This window comes from Dasypus novemcinctus, chromosome 9 (assembly GCF_030445035.2).
Source record: "Dasypus novemcinctus isolate mDasNov1 chromosome 9, mDasNov1.1.hap2, whole genome shotgun sequence".
Lineage (NCBI taxonomy): Eukaryota > Metazoa > Chordata > Mammalia > Cingulata > Dasypodidae > Dasypus > Dasypus novemcinctus.
The window spans coordinates 5,947,260-5,970,558 of NC_080681.1; the positions used below are offsets into that span (position 1 = coordinate 5,947,260).

The following is a 23,299-nucleotide window of genomic DNA, read 5'->3' on the forward strand; positions in this document are numbered from 1 at the left end:
TGAAGGGAAATCATTTGTTAGCCCAACAAAGAGCAAAGATGTCATTGACAGACTTTAAGGAAAAAATAACTCTACACCAAGCAAATGTTTGTATAAATGGAAACACCTTTTCATTTATTGAGTCATCAGTGAAGGCAAACAAAAAAAAAAGTTTTACTTAGGAGAAAGAGATGTTTAGCCCTGACTAGTTACTCTGGATTTCACTGTTATTTATAAAGCCCCATGGCATGCACCTACCCTTCATACAAGTGACCCACCCTAACAAGTCTCCTGTTGACAGACTTGGCATATGACTCACAACCTAGCCCCCTCCTGCCAAGACTTCTCATTCTCACACTTCAGTCCTTTGGCTCCAATTACTAGTAGGATATTTCCTTGAGAACACCCTTCTGTATATGGAATTTGTGTAACACTGAGCTCATGGGTGTTACACACCTGCCCACATTATTCAACGGCATCACCAGCAAGACTCCAGGCTAACAACCTTAGAGATAGTTTTGTCTCCCTCCATCCTTTATGTTAATTTGTTATGAAGGGGAAGTGGATATGGCTCAATTGATAGAGCGTCCACCTACCATATAGAGGTCCAGGGTTCAAACCCAGGGCCTCCTGATCCATGTGGTAAGCTGGCCCACACGCAGTGCTGGTGTGCACAAGGAGAGCCATGCCATGCAGGGGTGTCCCCACGGAGAGGTGCCCCACGTGCAAGGAGTGTACCCTGCAAGGAGAGCCACCCCACATGAAAAAAAGCGCAGCCTGCTCAGGAGTGGTGCTGCACACAGGGAGAGCTGATGCAGCAAGATGATGCAACAAAAAAGAGATGTAGTTTCCCAGTGCTGCCTGACAATGCAAGCAGATGCAGGAGAACACATAGCAAATGGACAGAGTGAGCAGATAATGGGTGGGGGATGGGAAGGGGAGAGAAATAAATCTTTAAAAAATTTTTTTTGTTAGGAAGCCCTGCAGTACTTCCCCTGCATCCCCTCTCAGATTGACCCTAATCCAGCCTTCATCGTCTCACATCCTGACAGGCTTTAGAGCCTTGTGCTTGGGCTCTTCCTCTCCCTGTTTCAGTTGAGAGGAAATAAGGTGCCAGAATAAAATTTTTCCAACAGTTTTTGCATCCAGTATTCCTTTGCTCTGGAACCTAAAATGGCTCTCTCGGCGCTCTTGTAATAAAGTTATGCAGTCACAGCCTTCAACAGTTTCTCTCCCTGAACTTCCTTCCCTCTTCCTTCAACTACCACCTCTTTCCCTCGTACTCTCAGGCCTTGCTCACTTTTCACGGCCTCTGTCTTCTCTACTCCAAGGCAATCCCTACCACTTTCTTCATCTTTTCAGTGAAGTGCATCCTAGCTTCCCTGCACCCTTTTCTGACAGTCCCTTTATTTCACATCCCCTTGGCACACATGTATAATTTATCTTTTGCTCTAGTTGCCTAATATTCTTTGCCTAGATTAAGTCCCTGAGGGCAGGAAAAGAGCTTCTTTTCATTCTCCTGGTCTCTGAACTCTTACAGCAGTGCAATGCCTAAAGTAGGTTCTTTGAGAAGGTTAAGGGAAGCTGACCATTCCCAACATTTTCAAAACGTCATGGTTATCAATCCTTGGATTTCCCTAAGGAAACTGTCCCTTGGGGAAACTCACTAGTAGAAGAACCCTTTCTACTTTCCTTAATTCCCCACATCACTGTAAATGAATTTTTAATAAACTATAACTAGGTAATGTGACCTATATAGTATATTCATCTCTCTCTTCTATTCCTTTCGAGCACTAATTTGCAGGCTTTTTTCTAAAGCCATGACATCCGTGTAACAGATGATGCTTCTGTGCCACACACACTGGTTTATATGCTCTTACCAAGTTAGCTGTAGCTCCCCCTCTTTCTTCCTAGAGATCACATGAGGATAACTTTAAACCAAATCAACTTTTCAAAGTAAATGAAAGGATACACTTCAAAAGTGATCATGACATTTTAGGTCACACACACTCCCTGGCAGAGAACTGAGGCAGAAGCTGTCTTTCTACTTCCACCCAGGAGCAGCCTCAAGCACATCTAGACTTCGGTGTAGATGCAAGAGGTGGCAGAGAGAGAAGTGTTTCTTCTCACGCTTGCCCAGAGCTCCTCTCTCAGTTCCTGTTTGCTCTCTGAGGGTCTGTCTCTGCCCTAAGACTGTCGCTAGGATGAACCCCCACTCAAGGGGAGACTCAAGCCATCTCCTTTCCCCTAGCAACCCATAAGACCACGTGGCCTCAAGAGAACATCAAAATACAGAAAAATAAGCCCCATTTCTGAACAAAAGATAAATTCACAGTGGCAGGGAGTCTCTTTCAGTTCTCAATAAATGCTTCCTGAATGGATGTAATGGCATTTTATTGCTGTTATTTTTCAGAATCTCAGGAATCTGCAGAACTATTTCACCACAAGATATGACCTAGTTTTCTATTTCTGGGGAGAAAAGAATTCATGTCTAGAAGTCTGAAGTGAACAAACAAGATCAAGAAGCCAAAAGTCTCTACAGAAGATTCCAATATGAATGTGATAAATCTATCTTCAAAGACATATATTAAAATTTGGGAAAATATTCATGTGAATTAGAGAAATACACTGAACTGCTATGTAAAATGCATATTGAAGACAAGTATATCCCCATATCTCAGAGCCATTCCCTACCCTATAAACTCCTGGGGAGTGAGAGGATAAGCTATTGCATCTCCCTTTTCTCTGAATCCTTAGTTATGTGTGCTGTAATGTTGCTCTTAGGCAGTTCCTAGAAAAGTTTCCATTGCAGTAAACATGCCTTATATTCCACAAATTAAACTGCAGAGAATCCCAGAAGAAGCTGCTAATCACCTGCCATTTCACAATTCAGAGGTGGCTGCATTTTTGGGGAGTCAAATGATTCACTTTTTATGATATTTCCAAAAGTGCCTTGGCGTCTCCTCCCACCTAACAAATGCCAAAGGAATGTGAAAAGCAATCCTACTTTTAATGTAAAAGAGTAGTTGGGTCACACTAATTTTCTAATTAATCCAAGCACCTTCATTTTAAAACAAATGCTATTTTATTTCTCAGATGATGGTCACTCTTGAATGGTCCACAGAAGGACCTCTCACCTTTATTATACGGGGCATTATGTCATCATAAGATTTCAGAGGCTTCTACTTCCTCTCCTGCATAGACAGATAGGACCTCAGCTTCCAACAGCATCTAGAGCAGTGGGACTCAATTGGGGTTGACTTTGCCCCCAGGCAACATCTGGCAATGTCTGGAGACAATTTTGGTTGTCAAAACTTAGGGTGTGGCATCTTGTGGGTAGAGCCTAGGGATTTTGCTCAACATTCCACAATGACAGGACATCCACCCACAACAAAGAAGCATCCAACCCAAAATGTCAATAGTGCTGAGGTTTAGAAACCTGATTTAGAGCAGAAAAGGATCTAGGAAAGAGGGGAGCAAACAAATGTGTTAGCTGCCTAAAAATGGGCATTAGCCTGTCTCTTTGGCTGCTGCCTCAGCACAGAGAGCAGAACTCTGAGGCTGAGCAGCCTGAATAAGAGCTTCCAGTGAACAGTGTGGAAGACAATGCCTGTGGGAAATTTCTGATGAGATTATCTTCAGCTGATTGGGCTTCTAAATTACTTTCCCATCATTTTACCTACAAACAATGTTCCATTGCCAAGTTCCCTCAATTTGAATTTAGATCTCAGACCATGTCAAGCCAAATTCAAATTAAGAAAACAAAGATGTTACCTTCTTTGAAACATAACAGACTTCTAAAAGCAGGGGCAAGGACCCTTTGAAACAAGGCCCTGAGAAGTGAAGCTATGATAGAAAAGAACATTTTGTTTCTAGCCCCTTTCCCACACTGTTTTTTCACACATTGATCACTGCTTCCCTGGCACATTGTACCCACCAAGACTGTATTACATTTTGTTATAGAAAACTTGATTTTAGTGTTCTAACTATTCAAGTGAATGATTAAATATGAATTTCCTACACTGCTGTCTGCCTGGTTTGTCAAAGAAAGTGAGTGAAAGGGAAAATGGAAAAAGCCATAGACCAGGTTCTAGAGATTGAAATTGCATTATATTTCTACCAGGCTGGCACGCCTCTGGAATACAGTGATGGCAGCAAGCTTGAGGTGGATAAATGTGGGATAATATATATACATGCAGTCAAACTCTGACTTTTACTACTGAGGAATTATCAAATTCTCAATATTCAAGCTAGAAAAACCTCAAAAATAATCTCTTCTAGTCTTTTCATTTTTTATTTACCGAGAGGCCTAGGGTAAAGTGTGGGTAACTGGCTATCTTCAGATTATATAACATGCCAAAGGTAACACTGGGAGTTGATGGAGTGATGAAATTTTCAGGAAATTTAACTAACAAAGGGCAAATTCTCAGGGGTTTTCAGAATAACTCTGCTCTGCTGCATTTCCAGCTCAGTCCCAGTAGGCCTTGTGCAAGAAGAGGCCAGTGCTGTACCAAACTGAGGAAACAAACTGTGAAATCATAAATACTCCCAGCCCAGGTTAATTCTTTGGTCTTGTCCATGAGCATACAACAGATGCCTGAAACAACAGATGTGTCTGTATCAGCTCAAGTGCAAGGACCAGAACAATATGATGTATACCACAAACATCTGGGGGAAGCTCACACAGAGATGACAAAGGCTAAAACACCTGAGAAGTATTAACGCATTTGAGGGAATAAACAAATCAACTTCAAGGTGAAGTGTGAATTACCAGCTATTCCCAGGTGGCATGAATACTCACTTTAAGTGCATAGTGACCTCAGTAGGTGCATTGTTAGTTGAGGGAGTGGGACAAAGGGTGTTGTAATTGAGTAAGAAGGCTACTCCTCTATGGAATGCAAGGTGTGCTTTTGGTTCTACTGATGAAATTTGTAAGCCCAATCTCCCTTCAGCTGGTGAAGTCTCCGCACATCCAACTGGCTGCTCCAACTCAGACTGTTGTAGTATGTGCCTGAGCTGCTTGCTCATTCTAGCCTTGGCTTATTTCCTCTCTCCCATGGACCATGTCCCCAAGGAATTTCAATATGGGTCATCAGTAAAACTTAAAAGAGTCGGAGAAACCGAAGCTTAGCCTGCTTCCTCCTGTCCTTTTTAAAATTCCACTCACTCTTGAGGCCCAGCAAAAGCTCTGCTTTCCCAATGAAGCTGTCTCACAGTAATCCAAACCACCACGATTGTACTCTCTTCCTTAGTCTGCACATGCAATTTAACACAAAAATAACATGCTGTTTTGTCTGTTTTTTCATGGCTATGCATGGACTACCTTGAAGACAATGACAAAATAAGGATGGGGCCCAAGCAGCTCTTGGAAATTTGCTCTGTGTAAGAGGGTCAAGTAGATATTCCCCAGGAAACCTTGTTTATTAATAAGTGTCTGCTGAGCCAAAGCATTTAAGTCACAGCCTGGAAGGGGAATCTGTAGTTATCATCTTTCTAAGAATCACTCCAAAAGCCCTTGTATACTGGAGGGCATGGCTCTCCTAGATCATGGTATGCCTATTATCAAAGTCATAACTTTGACCTTCAGCATTGTCTTCTATCTTCAGTTCAAATCTAATTGCTTGGCCTAAGAAATATCCTTAGCATTTTAAATTATAAGGTTTCTTACCTGAAACTCTAAACATTACTTTAAATAACAATTTTATGGACACCTTGGTCCTATATTACCTCCTTGGAAAAAGCCAAAAGTCATGTTCAGTTAATCTAGTCTATGATATATTCAGGGCAGACTAAGACCATTTCCTTTCTCTTTTGTCTCCTACATTTGCAATTACCAAACTCTATTTATAATCATTCATGTATCATTATAGGGAAAACTATTTAGGTTTTGACAGGTAAAATTTTAAGACCTTATGGTACTTAATATGACTTTGATAATATGGTTCAGTAGCTATATATGACTTATGTGGTGGGTCCTTATTTAATAACTGGGGGAGGTAAGACTGAAGTATGCAAGATTATGGCATAAAGATAGCTGTTTCTATTGAGCAGCAGCAGGTGTCCCAGAAGCCAAAACACAGTCTGCTAATAAGGCTCAATGAGAAAAATGATAGTTGTCTTCAGTTCCTCCCACCTTCCCTTTTATCCTTTTCCCATAAGGCACAATCAGTCCTTCTCTAGACCCTGAATACTCTCAACCTTTCCACCATTCTTTCCATCAAAACTTCCTCCCTGCTTCAAATAAAAAAAAGCTCCCTTGCAGGAGATAGTTCATCGGCTACCTTTCTCATTAGCTTAATGCATTGCCTTCCCATAGAAGTAAACCCTTACTTCACTGAAATAAAGCTATAAGAGTAGAGATCAGGTATCATAAAAATATCAAGCTAGTGATACTTGGGGTATCATAGTGGAGACTAGTGATTCTCAGCAAGGGGGAAGAGAGTGCTTTTTTAACAATGCAGTTATTACCATGACCTCCACCCCCCTCATTGCTGGTATTAAAAATCACTCTGTAACATGAGACATGTTTGGAGAGACAGGTTACCTACATAAATACATAACTATTGTGGAAGTTGAGGTGCGCTGATGCGAATAACCACTTTTACAGAAAAAAAGGAAATCAAGTGTCTCCTACGTGTCAAACATCAAAGTATTTGTCTCATTCAATCCTATCCTGTATGGTGACTATAACTTTGACCCTAGCACCATCACCATCACCATTTTAAAGAGGACAAAACAGGTCCCAAGAGGTTGGACCAGAATCAAAGTCCAAATTTATCATCACACCATACTATTTCTGAAAGACTATTTGGCATGTGGGAAAGTGCCACATATGCATTAAAACATTATATAAATATTGGCCATTGTATTATATTATATGTACTAAAGTATAAGGATTCATTAGGAGCTTTCAGCTTCATTGCTCATGATGATCTTTGACTGTCTTTGACTTTCCTGGAGCAGTTATATTTCCTCAGTTACACTTGGGCATTTTCTACCCCAGCCCTTCCCTGATTCACAAGGAGTTGGCAGCGAAATCGTAATCCTCCTCCCAAGTTGCTTCAAGGATACCATTTTGTTTTCCCAGAAGTGCCTATCTCCAAGACTTCAAAAGATGTTTGTAATATGCTGAGGTGGATGTCTTTGCCAGATGATCAAAAATGTCTTCTGAGACCAGCTTACAAGTTCCTTGTTATTCAGCCTCAAAAATACCTGGAAAGAACATATTTAACTATTAAATTTTGTGAGGAATGGGTCACAAATGGTCCCATCCACTCTGCCATGTCTAACTACATTGCCTTTATGTCATCATACCTATCAATTTTTCCCATGTTTTATTTCTTCCATTAGTATTTACATTTAGTTAGGTTACACATGCCTTCTGAACCCCTAGATTACATTTTAAAAACTCATTATTGTATTTTAATACTTCCTTGTGTCTTTTAAAACATTTAAACCTGTATTTCATCTGAAATTAATTATCAGTATATTCGGTAAGGTAAGGGAGTTAGCTATTGCTTTTTCAAGTGCTTCCCCATATTATTTATTAATTGATTAATCCTTAACCCATTGATTTTTAAGAATGCTTTGTTCTCATATATACTTAGTTCCTATTTATGCTCTTATATATACTAAGTCTATTTCTGAACTTCTCATAAACTTTGAGACCAGCAAGGAAAAAAAAAATAGTTGTATGCAAAAAGATTTACTCAGCTATCCTCCAGAAATGGGTAAGAAAGGGACTAAAATAATAGATAAAACTAGAAACTAACAGTGAATGGTTAGAGAAGAGTTAGTTCAGTCAGTCAGTCCTTGTATGAACTTGCCCTAGTATAAACTAAGGTATTGCCATTTTCTTTTAATGTAATGGACAAAGAGTAAACACAGGCAGGCACAATCTGGGTAAGGATATTCATGTGTCGGCATAAATTCTTGGCTCCTTCTAGTTTCTCGTCCTACCTACTTACTTTCGAGGTCACACTGTGCACACGCTGAATGGCACTACTGCCCTAGGAAAAACTTACACCGAGAGTCCCTGTCTCAGTATTACTTGCCTCATCTGGTTATTGTGACAATTAAATGAGACAATCCATTAAAAGCAGTTATTATATTGCCCGGCATATATGACAGAACTAATAGAATTAGCTACTAGTAAGTACATATATTGGGTAGGGTGAGTGAATATCAATGCAATCCTAACAGGTTATATAAAGATATAAACTTTGCTTTTTTCCCACCTATTTGACCAAGAATAGATGTTTAATGTTTGAACAGTTGGGACACAACAGAAAGTCTTGTCCAAACAGCTACTGATTCAAACCAGGTCAGGGAGCACTTGAAGACTAAAGCGCAGTGGCTCAGTAGGTGTATGCTGTTAAGGGAACTGAATTGGCTAATGGCCTCCTAAACCATAGGTTACTATTTTATATGTTACAGAGGACCACAGAGCATGAAAAGATGAGAAATAAAACCAGTGTGGGTCCAATCTTCAAAGAAGGAGAATTGAGTGATAGGGGCAGTTTGGTGACTAAACTAAATTGTCAAGTATGAGGGCTATCAGGACAGAAACTGGTTTTTGTGTTTTGTTTTGTTTTGCTTTGCTTTTTCCTTTTCTTTTTTTCTTTCCTCCTCACTAAACCCTGAACTTTGTGTGGTCCTTAAAGGCATGTGTTGGTCAAAGTCATGTAAAAAGGACACAGACACACTTATCTCTAGCTACATAATGTAAACAAAAAAGAGGGCTTATTTGAGGGAAAACTTACAAGCAGATTTGAAAGAGTAGGGCAATCCTCTGAACTTTTTTTAGAGTGGTATGCTTAAATTGGGCATAGCTGCACTGGACTTGTCAGGGCCAATGTTCCAGAAGGAAGTGACCCTTCACTGTGGGAATACTATTCATATTTGTAAGAAAAGAAAAGCAAGCAACTATGACACTGTGAAAGTCCCCAAATGAGGAAATGCCCTTGTTAGAAAGGCGGGGCAAAGCTCAGCAGCTGGTATTTGGTTGTTCTTCCAAGAAAGAACAACTTTAGCTTCCAGGGCCCTCCAGTATATACACTGCTCAGTCAAACAATGGGAATAATCAGACCACCTACCTACCTACCAGCTACTGAAGGGAGAGTCAGGCAATCCTCACTACACATGTCACTGGATCACTGGTCAACTGAAATGGCAGCATAAAGGGTGACCAAGTTTCTTTAAGAGCTCTCACAGGAGTGTAGCCACACATGCAGAATGAACCAGATCCCTGCCACGCTGGGGAGAAGACTTTGTTCTGATTAGCAATAGGGCCTGAGCTCTGATTTAAAACAAACAAACTGGGAAGGAGATTCCCCTAACGCTGGCTCTCTGGCGTTATACTGTCAGATAGGGCCTTGATAAGAGGATATTTCAGTTCTTTTTTGCAGTTTGACAACCACCCACAGTTCCTAAGTCCATTCATGGACCATAGATAGCATCTGACTTCACTAAATGATCAAGCGTTTCTCTAGAACTTTCCTCTCTGCTTCAGGTAGAGCTGCTCCCAGGTGAACGGTTGTCCAGAATGTTACCATTAACAATATGAAAACAAGAAAAATATCTCAAACAAACATTATTTGGCAAATGTAACTGACACTAAGGGAAGGGAGTTACTTAGACACAAAGACCATATGTATATTTTTTGGTAGTTACAAAAAACCTGATGATTCTCAAAATTTCATCTCCAGGTTTCATCCTCTCTTTTCTAACCCATAAATGTTCCCAACTAGGCACCTCCATCCAAAGTTACCACATTTGAAACATGTCCAAAACAAACACATTTTTGTGAATTGTATTATCTTCTTGTCATCTAAGCTTGACCTTTCTGAGTCATCTTTGACTCCTAACATTTCCTAATTAATTAGTCATTAAATCTCATCAATTATTTTGCCATGATGCCTCCCTAATTATCCACTCCTCTTCATCCTTTTTGTCCGCGCCTTAATTCAGGTAGGTATTTTCTCTGAAGTGAACAATTGCCCAAGCCTCTCACTAGTCCTTTTGCCTCCAATTTCATTTTGATTTTTGAATTTTGATCCAGGAGTCATCCTTCCTTTCAGTGCGTGGTAGGAATCAAAACTTGACACCTCCTGGAAAAGTAATTATTTGCTTCAGGAGAGAAAAAGCAAGAATTTATTAGGCCTGGTTCACATAGAAGAGTCATGTGGTTGAGAAACAGAGGAACAAGTCTTTCCCAATGCAATGAGGCATAGTGCTGTGGTTAGATCCAGTGGTTCTGGTAGAGTCCCATGCATGATATTGAGATGAGAAGGGACAATGGCTACTCAACTAGCAGGTTACATAAGACAAGCATCTATTAGGAGTCAAGACAGTGAAATACCAGCTTTCTTTAATTAATTTGTGAAAAAACTTGGGTATGTTCATATTCTAAAAATTATAGAAAATTTTTAACTTATAAAGAAAAAACAGCCCTAAATCCACTACCTTTATAATGATTATCATGTCTGTGCGAGCCATTCCCATCTTTGCCCATTTGCACATATATTTTATATAGCGGCAATCACAGATTTGTCCTAAATAAGTAGATAGAATTATGTACCTAAAGACATTAAATTAGAAAAGCAATTGATATTACTTAATCCCACATATCTCACTTAAGGAATTTTCAATCTGGAGTATATCATTCATTAGACAGTGGTTCTTCCTTATATAAAGGAAGAAGCCTAGAATTTGATAAGGAGATGTAGATTTCAAATTGGCAGACCCCAAAAAGAGGAAAAATGCCTAAAGTCTAGAGTATAACAACAAAAAGAATCTCTTTCATAATATATTCTAGTTTATTTTAGCAGCGCCCTTATAATGGTGATAATAATTCCTACTTCACAGGGGCTGTGTGAGGGCTAAATATGTGAAATTGTATTGTAGACTATAAAAAACACACAATACAAATGTAAGAAAAAACCTGTTAGTACCTGTGGTTGTTTGAGATTATTTATGACTCCCATTATTTATGACGTCCTCTAGATATGATACCCTTTGGTTATATTAAATTCAGTTGAGGGGTCTTTGATTAGATTACCTGCTAAGATTGCTTTGAGGCTTTTTGATTCTACCATGTCAATAAAGCATGACTCAGGTTGAGTCGCTGCCCCCTTGGTGTGTCCGATATAAATGGTTACTCACACAGACAGACACACAAGAAGAGAGCACTTGTCATTTTTGATCCTGCCATGTGACAGAAAGGAGAGGTTCAAACAGCTGAAGCTCCAGGGATCTCTGAGCCATTTGCCAGATAGCTTACAGCTGACCTTCAGACCATCCTCTGAGACTGATATGGGAAGCCTTAAGAGACAAGCCGTATGCCAGCCTGCAGCTGAAATCTGGAAGAAACGAAGCAGCTGAGCCTGAGAGAGGACGCCTAGAGGTTAAGGCTGAAACCTCACAGGGATTGCTCACCATCTTCCTTCAACACATGGCAGCTGACTTGGGTAAGAAAATACCTACTATGGTAACTTGAGTTGGATTTTCCACAGCCTTGGGACTGTAAGATTTACCCCAAATAAACAACCTTTATAAAAGCCAACAGATTTCTGGTACTCTGCATCGGCACCTCTTTGGCAGACTAATATAGTACCACTCACGAGTCTGAGTCTCTCACTAAACTTACCCCTAAAAACAACACCTGTTACTTCTGATCTTTTGCATCTCCTTATTCCATCCTCCAGAATACTATAATACAGAGGCAGAAATAAAGCTCTCTTGGATCTAAGAGATACAATGAACCATTTTTTCCTGGGCTTGTCAAGGATGTTTCACCAAGGGTTTTACAAGGGTAAGATGGAAATCTGGGAGCTATTTTTTTTTGGGGGGGGAGCTATTTTTAATGTTTATAAATGTAGTTATCAGCAATAAAGCTTTATAAGCTAAGTAAAATATTAATGTTTTGTTTTTTTCTTTTTTTTTCTTTTTGAATACTCTTCATCTAGATTACACACATCCATATACAGGGAGGGTGAGAGCAGAAGGGAGGGGAATGGAGAGAAGAGGAGGAGGAGAAGGGAAGGAAAGAATCTGGCAAAATGTTAACAACTGATGATCTAGATTATTTGGTTGGTAGAGATTTCCTCAGATGTTCTCTTTCTCCCCATCTGTAAATGTAAATCTTTCCTCTATTTTTGCCTCCTCTCTCTGCTTGGAAAGCTTTGGAGATCAGCTGATAATAAAAAAACATTCTGTTGTTATATGCACAGTATAGGAATATCTAGTCCAGATAAACCAGTGTTTCTCAACCTGTTTTTCATTACCATTCCCCTAAGGAAACTTTTCAGATATTTTTTCCTACTTGCCCACTCCATGAAATGTTAATACCACAGATATACTATATATCTGTGATTATACATTAAAAGTAATAATTTTTGCACATCCCAAGAACCAATCTTTGCCCCCTTAGGTGTCAATATCACCCCTATCCGGAATGCATGAGATAAAGGGATCTAACGCAAAAGAGGAATAAATCAGATAATAATAGAACTCATTCCCATTCCCAGTAGTTTTTAGAAACAATACTAATATGTTAACAACTTTACAATAAATGTAAAGATAAATTCTAAAATTCTAAAATAAAAGTTAACTCCTAAAGTTTTGTTTCAGCTTTTCTACAAAAAACTTTTCTGTTGTAAGTAACTTGGGCACAGAGATTATCTTTACATGCTCTCAGAGAACCTAGTATAAATGGTAAAGGACCTGACTAAATTAGTCGACTGTCATCTGATCCTGTTTAAGTCACTTAAATTTGGGGTAGGTGGCGAACTTGGCAAAGCCAAGTAGTTTGGAGGCTGCAGGCAAGTCCTGCAGAGGGAGAATGCCTTTTGTAGGAGGACGCAAAAAGCAGACATACCTTGGAATGGGAAGGCTGTACTGTAGATAAACTACCAAGAGCGCTGTTTTGCCAAGGTCTAGAACAGAGCTGTCTAATAGAAATTTAAGGTAAGCAATTTTTGTAAGTTTAAATTCTCCAGTAGCACATTAAAAAGATGAAAACAAGTGAAATTAATTTTAGTAATAGATTTTACTTAATAGAGTTTTAGTAAAATATCACTTCAACATGTAATCAATATAAAACATTATTAATGAGATAGCTTATATTCTTTTGTTTCATAAACCTTCAAAAACTAGTGTGTATTTTACACCTATAGCACTTCTCAATTCAGACTACCCACATTTCAAGTGCTCAAAAGTCACAGGGGGTTAGTGGCTACTGTATTGGACCACGCAGGACTAGAGCATTGGAAAAAGTGATTTGGGAGGAGCTTTATTTATCTTTGATTTTTCCTACCTCGGCATTGTTCCAAGACACAATTGCATATATATATATAAGGGAAAAGTGTTTTACTATATAAATGCAGCTTCCAAACAAGTCTCTTAACCTTCCTTTCACCCAGATCGCTGCCTCTCAGTTCCTCTCATATAGATATCCAGGAGCATCCTTCCCTCTCCCACCCCCAACTCACAGGCCAGATGCCCAGACAATATCACCAAAAAATATTCTTAATGGACTCTGTCTAAAAGAAGAGCATAAACCCTGAACAACTGAAGGGTTTTATCACACTGGAATGTCCTGAAAATGCCATGTTATTATTAATAATAGGAGAGAAAGCTTCCAGATCATGCACAATGTGCATAAAAATGTAGAATTTATTAAAATGCGGTGCACATTTAAATGCTATCTGGAAAACAGGTACTTAAGAAAAAAATAGCTGCTGTCAATATAGAAAGAAATAACTAGGCTTTGTCTCAGTTGGTAGGGATTATTTATATTCCCTTGTAACCAGGAACATTATTTATTTATATTTCCTAGCAACATTCCTGGAACTAATGTGTAGACTTCTCCATATGCCATGATATAATCTACTTATGCTCTAAATGCTATTATCAGGGTGTGGGTGCACTTTAGATTCAGGAAACTTAACTGTCATTTGGATTAGAAATGGCACTTAAATTAAATCATACTCTGTTCCTTTTACATTAATCATTTTCAGGTTTCGTCACTGAGAAAAGAGAGAAAGAGGTATGTATTTGCATACTATTTTCAACATCTCTTCCAAAAGAAGGGAAAGGAAAAACCAGAAAGTGGACTGACTGGAAAATAAATTCTGCAAAGAAAACAGCATGACATGAAGCTGGATGCATACATATAAAGTTGTTTAGAGTCGCAAAATCATCACCTGAAGTCTTCTTTGAAACAAAGAAGGAAATTAAACCATTAAATAAATAAAATTGGTATTTAACTTTTTGTGCCACTTTTTCTTTTATTAAGCAGCCTTCACAGAAGAGTCGAAGTATTTTCCATCTTTATCCTTAAACTTTTACAAATAAGTATCTTAAATATAATTGTCTACAGGTAAAATGATATGATGTTTGGGATTTTCTTTAAAATAACCCAGCAAAGAAAAAGAAGTAATAAATAAAGTAAAAGTTGGGGGAAATATATTAAACAAGAATGGCAGAATGCTCTTAACTGGTGAAGTTGAGTGAGGAGTACATGAAGGTTGATTATACTTTCTCTTCACTTGTATAAAGCTTTTCAAATAAGAAAGTTTAAAAATTATTGATTTTATGTTTTAAAATATATGGGTACTTTTTTTTTTTGAGGTAGTGGGCCCAGGACTGAACCTGGGACTTTGTATGTAGAAAGCCGGTGTTCAGCCACTGAGGCAAATCAGCTTCCCTTGAGTACTTTTTTAAAAAAATGTACCCCCCGCCTCCTTGACCCGTGTGGAGCTGGCCATGCGCAGTGCTGATGCGCGCAAGGAGTGCCGTGCCACGCAAGGGTGTCCCCCGCGTGGGGGAGCCCCACGCGCAAGGAGTGCGCCTGTGAGGAAAAGCCGCCCAGCGTGAAAAGAGCAGCCTGCCCAGGAATGGCGCCGCCCACACTTCCCGTGCCACTGACGACAACAGAAGCGGACAAAGAAACAAGACGCAGCAAATAGACACCAAGAACAGACAACCAGGGGAAGGGGGGAAATTAATAAATAAATCTTTAAAAAAAAAAAAAAAATGTTAACTGGTTTTATCTGACTCAGGGTCTTGCATGACAGATTAATTTATATTCTTTTAAATGGTTTTAATCTTTTTATTAAACATTTTCTCAATTAAATAATATATATACACATATGTAGACAGACATACACACAGGTGTGCGCACACATACACGTGTATATATTTGCACTGGAGTTTTGTAAGTGTAGAACACTTACTTCCTGAATGCATTTAGTTGGTTACACTTTTAGCTCTGTACCTTATTAGTTGTATGCCCCTCAGTGAATCACTTCTGAGGATAACATTTAAATGAGATAATACATTTGAAATATACCTATCACAGTGTCTGGCACAATAGAGATGTTCACTCAGTGTTAGTTTAAACCAAATTAAACATGTGAGAACTAGATTATAGGAGACAGATCCACTTCTAACATTTGAGGGGCTCTGAGCAAGAGGACAAATAGAGGCACCTCAGCTCATGGCCTGTTCTCCTCTTTCCACCCTGCTGAGAGGCCTCACATCCATGTGTGTGTGGACACCCCAACTGGCTTGATCAAGTTTCACCACCCGCAACAGGTGTCCTCTGACCACTCTTGAGGCCTAGGTGTGTATACAGTTATCCTGTAGTCCATACCTGGGAAGCCCTGCAAGGGCCTGGAAGTGGGCTTCTGGTTATATACGTACCAGGGAATTTCAGCATCCCAGGTAGCTAGAACCTAGTCTAAAACGGTGGGGGTGGGGATGATAGCAATAGGAGGTAGGGAGATGAACTCCTGATGGGTATGTGCCCTTAGTTCTTAGTACTCTTGGACCCCCGAAGGGGAAGAGGGTGAGTCCTTCCCAACAAAGGGCTGAGGAAAGGAGCTCCAGGTGCCTGGATCTAAAAGCAATACTGATTGGAGGCAAGGTGTTATATTGAACCACTCAATGGAAAAGCAGTCAGAAAACATGGATTCTTGCCACAATTCTCCTCATAACTTCATGAATGGCATTAGGCCAGTATCTTTACCTTGCTCTGCCTTAGCTTTCTCATACATCCATTTAATAAATACTTATTATTTATTAATAATAAATATGCATCTAGATACCAAGAACACAAAACTTAACAGAGGAAATACTTGTCCTCAAAGACTTACCATTCTTGTAGAGAACAAGGCATGGAGATAACTGGGATAAATGTCTTCCAAACAGAGGGTCCCTCTAAATCAAAATTTTCATGACTGCTCTTGAAGGTTGACGTGCTAATTAAAGTAATAAAAGAATCCTAATTTTTATCATAAGCATTACTGCCATATAAAGCAGAATCCAATCTTTAAATATGCCATTTTCTATATATGATCACCCATTTTATTTAATTATGTATACTTTATATGAAAGATAAACTTATATAAACGATAACACTGTTAACAGAGCATTCACCCACGTTTTCAAATAATATACATTATGTATAAGGTGCTTCATGAAACATTTCAAAAGAGGTTAATAATGAGCTCTATTATTTAATATACGTAGAAAAGAGAGTTCACATAAAGAGTTGACTAAAGTGTGCAATAAAGGGTAAAATAGTCTACGATCCACTTATGTTTATACCTAACCAATTAAGACTGGCTATAGTTCCTTCACTATATCAACTGTAGAATGGTTGGGGTCATGGCAAACCACTTAGTCAAAAAAACGAGGAGTCAAACGAGAAAAGCCACAAAATTTTGTATAAGACAGGGGAGAATTTTTTTCTGAGAAGGTAGGTATTTGAATTGATGCCTCAGGTAGTTCCCAGTGTGTCCTGAAAGCAGTTACACAGGAGAGGAGTGCCAAAGCTCAGATTATTCCAGACATTTTATACTACGCCTTCTTAAAGTTGAAGAGCCTTCTAACATAATAGCCTCTCATATCAGGTATGAGGGTCTATTGATACTTGTTAGATATAACAATTAGAACCATCCCAGGGTAAAGTGAATTTCTAGATAATATCAAAATACCCATAATGCAATGTGTGCTGGAGACTATGCAACTCGTCTTCCTTTTTAGGTCTCAGTTCAAAATAGAGTGCACAGTCCCAGCTTTACTGGAATAACTGTTTATTGCTAATACTCCCACTAGATGGCACTAAAGACTCTGTTTTAAGAATTAGGCCCTTTTAAAAAGGGAAATAAGTAAGGGCAAAAATGGTCTACCTGAGCTAAGAAATAATGAGTTTCATGGGTCATCTGACCTGTTAATATGGTCATTCTCTTAGAAAGGGAGCATGAATACTGGCCACTTAGTCACTCGGCAAACCTATCTACCCGTAGCACGTTTTGCTCATTGTGCCCAGTGGTAGGAATGTAATAAGACATGGTCCTTTGTCCTTCAGAGTTCCCACTGAGGGGAGGAAGGGAAACATAGTAAGGGAGAGGACAGAACTAGACAAGCAACAGAAACTGGAAATGTAGAATGCTGAAGAGTTGATAGAGCTCATCAAAGAGTACCACAGATAAGACAAACACCTAATGAAGACTTGGTCAACAGAGGCTTCTTAGAGGAGTTGATGCCTGGACTAAGTTTTGAAGAAGTAGGAATTAACTAGGTAAAGAAGAGTGTCAAAGGTGTCTGAAGCAGAGCAAGTAGCATGTACAATCATAAAAGAAGGCTAAATAAAGCACAGGCTGCATGCTGGGCTTGGGCAGCACAAGAAATGAGGCTGGCTGGATGGGGAGAGGCAGGATCATGGGAAGCTTCATATATGTATCATGCAAAGACATGCCTTTCTTCGGAAGGCACCTGCTACTATTCTCCCCCATGCTCACGCTGCTCCAGTCATATTAGCCTCCCAACCTTTGCTCAAACGCACTGGGCATGTCTAAGCAAGCACTGGCTGTTCCTTCAGCTGAACTTATTTTTCCCCAAACATCTGCATGGGTCACTCCATCTCTTCAAGTCTTTGCTAAAATATTACTTTTTCCATGATAGTTACTCTAATCATTCCATTTAATGTACATCACTCCTTCCCCACACTACTCATGCTCCTCACTCTGCTTTACTTTTCTTTACAGAACTTCCCACATTCTAACTCACTATATATTCCATTTAGGTGTTACATTTATTGTTTATTGACTAATTAGCCTACTAGAAGACAAGTTCCACGAGAGAAGGGATTTCTCCTTTTTCTACTCAATGAAGTCTCTCCAGTGCTTGGTGCATAGTCGAAGTGCCTGTCCTTAGGGAACTTACCATTCTAGTGGGGAGCAAAGCCACGAAAACATCTGGGGAAAACATGTTTCAGGTGTTCAAAGAATACTCTGAGTAAATAAGGATACTGAAGGCCAATGAAGAATATGATCAGGCTGAAAATTCAGAAAGATCACTAACATTATTACAGCGGATAGATTAGAAATAGGAATACCAATTAATAATCCAGACAAAGTATGATAAGCACTAGAGAAGGGATCACAGGGATGGAAAGGAGATAGTAAATTTGAGAGACATGATAGAGGTCATAATGATGATGGTAACAGGAGCCACAAGTGGACTTCTGCTTTACATACATGACCTTCAAATCCCACAAAAACCAAGGAGGGATGAAGAGAGAAGGGGGGAAAAGAGGACTAAGGACCCTGGGAAACAGCTGACATTAAGAGCCAGGTGAAAGAAGCGGTACTCTTTAGGAAGAAAAAGAAGGAATGATCAGAAGAACAAGAGGTAGAAGGAAATCCAGGAATAGTGTTCCTTGAGGAAACCAAGGGAAAAGAAAGTTTCAAGAAAAAGAAAGTTACCAGTGCCAAAGGCTACATCAAATTCAGTTAGATAAGAACTGAAAAGTATCCTTTAAGAAGCAGGAAATAACTGGTGACTGACAAAAGCAATTTCAGGAGTAAATCAGAGAATAATTAGAGAAGCAAGTGTTGACTATTCTTTACGAGAGGTTTGGCTAGAAAAAGGGAGAGTGAACTCGGGAGTTAAGGGTGTAGTAAGAGGAAAAGACTTGCAAAGTTATAAAGCTTGATCCCTCAGAAAGGAGAGGCTGAAGATGGAAGGAAGGAGGAAAAGCGAAAGAAGAGGAGGAAAGTAGGGCTGGTCTTCAGAACACAGGTCTTAGGATAAAAGGTTATTTTTTCCTTGAAATAAGAGAGAAGGAAAGATGGTTACAATGGAGAGAGTTGTAATGGTGAAAGATAAGTTGGACGCAGCTCTCTAGTTCTCTTTCCATATATTCATTTAGTGTATAGTGGTACTGACCAAGCAGAATGTCTAATCCACACCTGCCTGAGTTCCTGATGGGTCAGCCTCCCTCCCTGGCTTTCCTGCCATCACTGCTTCTCTGTCTTGCACAACAGCAGTTGGCTGAGGCTCTTTCAATAACTAACTGGGCCCTGGACAAGTTCATCAGCCTGTTCCACTCATCCCATGACTTTTTCAGTTCCCTGTAACTATTACTGCCTGGTATTCCCAAACAGATGTGGCAGTAGGTGAGCATAAAATAAAACACTTAATTAATTCTGGGAAATAAGCTTTCTTAACAAATCCTCCCTCACCCTGTGTTATCACCCCAATGCATTGATGGTCTGTACTATCCACAACACTCTTAATTGTATGTAGTCCTGTACTGTTTTCTCATTATTTGAGAACACCATTCTCTGCTACATCAATAAGTGTTTATTAAAAACCTACTGCAGGGAAGCGGACTTGGCCCAATGGATTGGGCATCCGCCTACCACATGGGAGGTCCACAGTTCAAACCCCGGGCCTCCTTGACCCGTGTGGAGCTGGCCCATGTGCAGTGCTGATGCATGGAAGGAGTGCCGTGCCACACAAGGGTGTCCCCTGTGTATGGGAGCCCCACATGCAAGAAGTGCGCCCCATAAGGAGAGCTGCCCAACGTGAAAGAAAGTGCAGCCTGCCCAAGAATGGGTCACACACACAGAGAGCTGACACAACAAGATGACGCAACAAAAAGAAACAAAGATTCTGGGTGCCGCTGATAAGTATAGAATTGGTCACAGAAGAACACAGAGCGAATGGACACAGAGAGCAGACAACTGGGGGCGTGGGGGGGGGGGGAGCAGGAAGGGGAAAGAAATAAAAAATAAATCTTAAAAAAAATAAAACCCTACTGTGTACACACTGACTGCCAAGGGGTTTTCAGCCAAGAAAGACAAAATATAGACAAAGATATACAAACATATATACAGACACAAAATGAAACACTTAATAATACAAGGTAGCACAAACTGCAAAGTGAGCAGTATAGACAAGAAGAGCTATTGGGACTCAAGGAACCTTAAAACCACAGGGAAAGTTTCAAGGAAGTAGTGTAAGGCAGGTGTGACATGGAAGGAAGGGAAGATTTAAATAATAAAGGAGGGAGAATGCTCTGGACAAATTGGCAAAGATCAAGAAATGTGCTTGGCAGTGGTTAGGACATGCCTAAAAGGCCAGTTTTATGGCTCTGCTACTGGATCTAGATTTTGGCCTATGAAGATGGTGAGTTACCGTAGTTTTTAGAATGGAGACTGACTTGTACAGAGCCATGTTTTTACAATTATTCTGTAAGAACTACATAAGATGCATTGAAGGAAAAAATTAGAGGGCAGAGAATGGTTCAGAGCACCTGAAGTAAGGATGATAAAGTTCTGTCTCACACAGAAAATACTATGCAGTAGGGTGCTGGCAATGGGAATGGAAAGAAAGAAATCAGTGCCTGCTTGGATATGGAAAAGGAGAATGGAGGCCAGGAGCTCTACACGGTTTCAGTTAAAGGGAAGTGAGAATGATGATACCCTCAAGAAAATGCATTAGGAAAATTCAGATAGTATGGTTCAGTGAGCAATGAAGTTCAATGAAGTTTAAGATATGTGGGGCTTGAAGTGATAGGGACCTTGTCAGTGCAGAGATATAGAAGATGATTGTGACTAAAGCTCAGCAAAGGTGGATCTGGAAATATCTGCAGAAGTGAGTGTGGAGAGAAAAGCTAGGGAATAAAGTGGAGGAAAGGGAACCAGTGCAGAAGGAGAATGTAAGAATCAGTCCAAGAGATTAGAAGGCCAGGGGAGTAGAGTATTTCAGAAGCAAGTTTTAAGGATGAGGAAGTACGTACCATTGGTGAAGCCTAGAGATTGTGTATTAATGAAGGGCCAGCGGTATTAAAAGGTCACTTGTGACCTTGAAGAGTTTTAATAGGAAAGAGTCAAAAGTCAGTTTATAACATTTATGTAATCCAAGTATCTTTTAAAATACATATATATATATATTTTTTAAATGTCAGTTTGGAGGGGAAAGAAATCTTTAAAAAAAAGTTCAGTTTATAAGGTGAGGAATAAATGGGTGGTGATGAAGATGGTAATGATGGTAGGGAATGAGACTATTCTTTTGAGAAATGCAGTAGTGAGAGTCACAAAGGTCAATACCTGAAGGGGAGTCAGGTCAAGGGAGGGTTTATTGATTGAAAACATAGGAGGAGCATGGTTTCTAGGATACAGGAGGTATTGGGATATAGAGCAAAGGTATTGAAGGTTTAACCTTGGAATAGGAGACAGTCAGCAAAGATATGAGAGAATGTGAAGAATCATCATGTTTTAAATAAAAAGGCAGAGGAATTCTCCAAATGCCTCCTTTTCCCCTCTTGATTAAGGGCAGCTACCTTCTGAGTATGTGGTGGATTCTATGCTTAATATGCTGGAAAGGAAGGGGTTGGAATGGCTGGGGTAGAATCCTACACCTGGCATCATAAGACTGAGTTCAAGCCCCAGATGCGTTACCTTATGCTGGCCACCAGATCTTTAAGACTCAGTTTCCTCACCTGTAAAATAAGGACAATGCTTACTTCACAGAGCTGTTAGAAGATTAAATGAGATAATGCATGTGTAAATTATAAAGCACTTCTTAAAACAAGAGAAGCTTGGAGCAGCTACCATGGGAAATATAATACAGCATGAATAAGGGATGAAGCAAAGCATCCCAAAGCATCCCAGACATGAGGGAGGATCAAGTTGAAGTTCAGAGCAAGAATATATAGCAAGCCCAAGTCCACCTAGTTTTTGCGACCTTCTCCTGGACTCTGGTGTGGAAAAAACACATTTGGGATCAGGGTAGGTATGGAAAAAGAAAAGAAACCAAAGAAAGCTAGGTAAGGGTTATTTTAAGACCTTCGTGGACATGCTTCCTTTTTGGAAAGTATATGTAATTTTTACGTAAAAGTGGCATTTGACTCAGTGACATGTTATCTTTTGGAAATGGCCCAACATTCCTTTTTAAATTTTAGTTTCCTTTTCGTATTTTGCAGTCAACAATTTAGTATTTTAAGTTCCACATTTTTAAAGGTTTAGCTTTTAGGCACATGTGCTTACTGCAGGAAAGGAATAATGAAGACCTCAATGAAATAGCGGACTATTGGGTCCAAATCAAGTCATGAACAAAGAAAGCAGTGCGACAGTCCCCCTACTAGAAAGATTTAAGGGACTGAAGATAATGAGAGCAGGTGAAAGGTAAGGAGCTGGAGAATTACCATTTTTGGAATCTTGGAGGCATGGGCCCCAGGTCACAGGTGTAACAAAGCCCTTGCGGGGTGAATCAGTGACTCCTGATAAGCACACTTCAGGTAAGGAGGCCAGAAAACTGGGACGCTAAGGGTGCGAGGCGTGTTCATCTTCCCAGCCAGGCTGTGAATCCACAAAACTGTCCTATTGTGACCAGTCAAGGGACGACGGCAAGTCCTCCCTGAACAGGTGGTAGAAAGAGGCCCCACATAACAGTGGAATTATGGATGACAAAAGTCGTCAACCCTTAGGTCATCGGTTCCCCCACCTTCCTGCCCAGGTGAAACGACGGCTTCTCTGGCTCCAGGGAATGGAGAGTGGAGCTCGCAGAGGCTGGCAGAGAGAAACCCTCAATTCTAGACCTCGGTTCACCGGTCTCCCTAACTTATCCCCAGAACCAGAGCCTCAGGCACCCTCACCCCCAGAAAACGCCACGGGAGAGCGTGAGAGCGAGCTTCGACTGGCGTCGAGAAGTCGCCTCCGAGCTGAGGAAAACGCTCTGTCCAACTCCCAGCAAGCTCCGCGCTAAGAGCCTTCCGAGTCAACGGACAACGCCGCCCACCAATGGGAGAGCCCGGTCCTGACTCCGGGGCCAATCCGAGAGCGGAAAGGAGGCGGTCTCTGTCAGCGCAGCGCTTGAAGTGGTCCTGAGGCCTCCCTGGTCGCTGCAGAGATAGAGACAGTCCCTTGTAAAAATGATGACGCCAGCTATTATACTGTGCTGCTCACTCTCAACCTCGCTCTTTCCCTCGCCCGGGGAACTGACGCCATCCGCCTCCTGCCGCCCC

At 40.3% G+C, this 23,299-nt stretch overlaps 1 protein-coding gene and 1 long non-coding RNA gene across 4 annotated transcripts in view; one reads left to right on the forward strand and one right to left on the reverse strand.

Moving 5' to 3' along the window:
* Positions 1-4,001, forward strand: part of VTCN1 (V-set domain containing T cell activation inhibitor 1) — an 80,704-nt gene extending 76,703 nt beyond the window's left edge. The window contains exon 6 of the mRNA XM_004456598.5: positions 2,393-4,001. The gene's annotated coding sequence lies outside the window, so the exon portion shown is untranslated. The remainder of the gene's footprint in view (positions 1-2,392) is intronic.
* On the reverse strand, positions 86-23,249 carry LOC111763710 (uncharacterized). 3 transcript variants are annotated; one of them, XR_011649584.1, is made up of 5 exons: positions 22,481-23,249; positions 21,735-21,775; positions 16,137-16,241; positions 7,051-7,191; positions 86-4,484 (listed from the first exon to the last, which is right to left on the reverse strand). It is a non-coding gene; the product is annotated as an uncharacterized lncRNA (long non-coding RNA). The 3 variants fall into 3 exon arrangements; XR_011649583.1 differs by lacking the exon at positions 86-4,484 and having other exon boundaries at positions 6,834-7,191; positions 22,481-22,634; positions 22,931-23,249; XR_009187068.1 differs by lacking the exon at positions 86-4,484 and having other exon boundaries at positions 6,834-7,191.
* Positions 23,250-23,299: the final 50 nt, after the last annotated feature.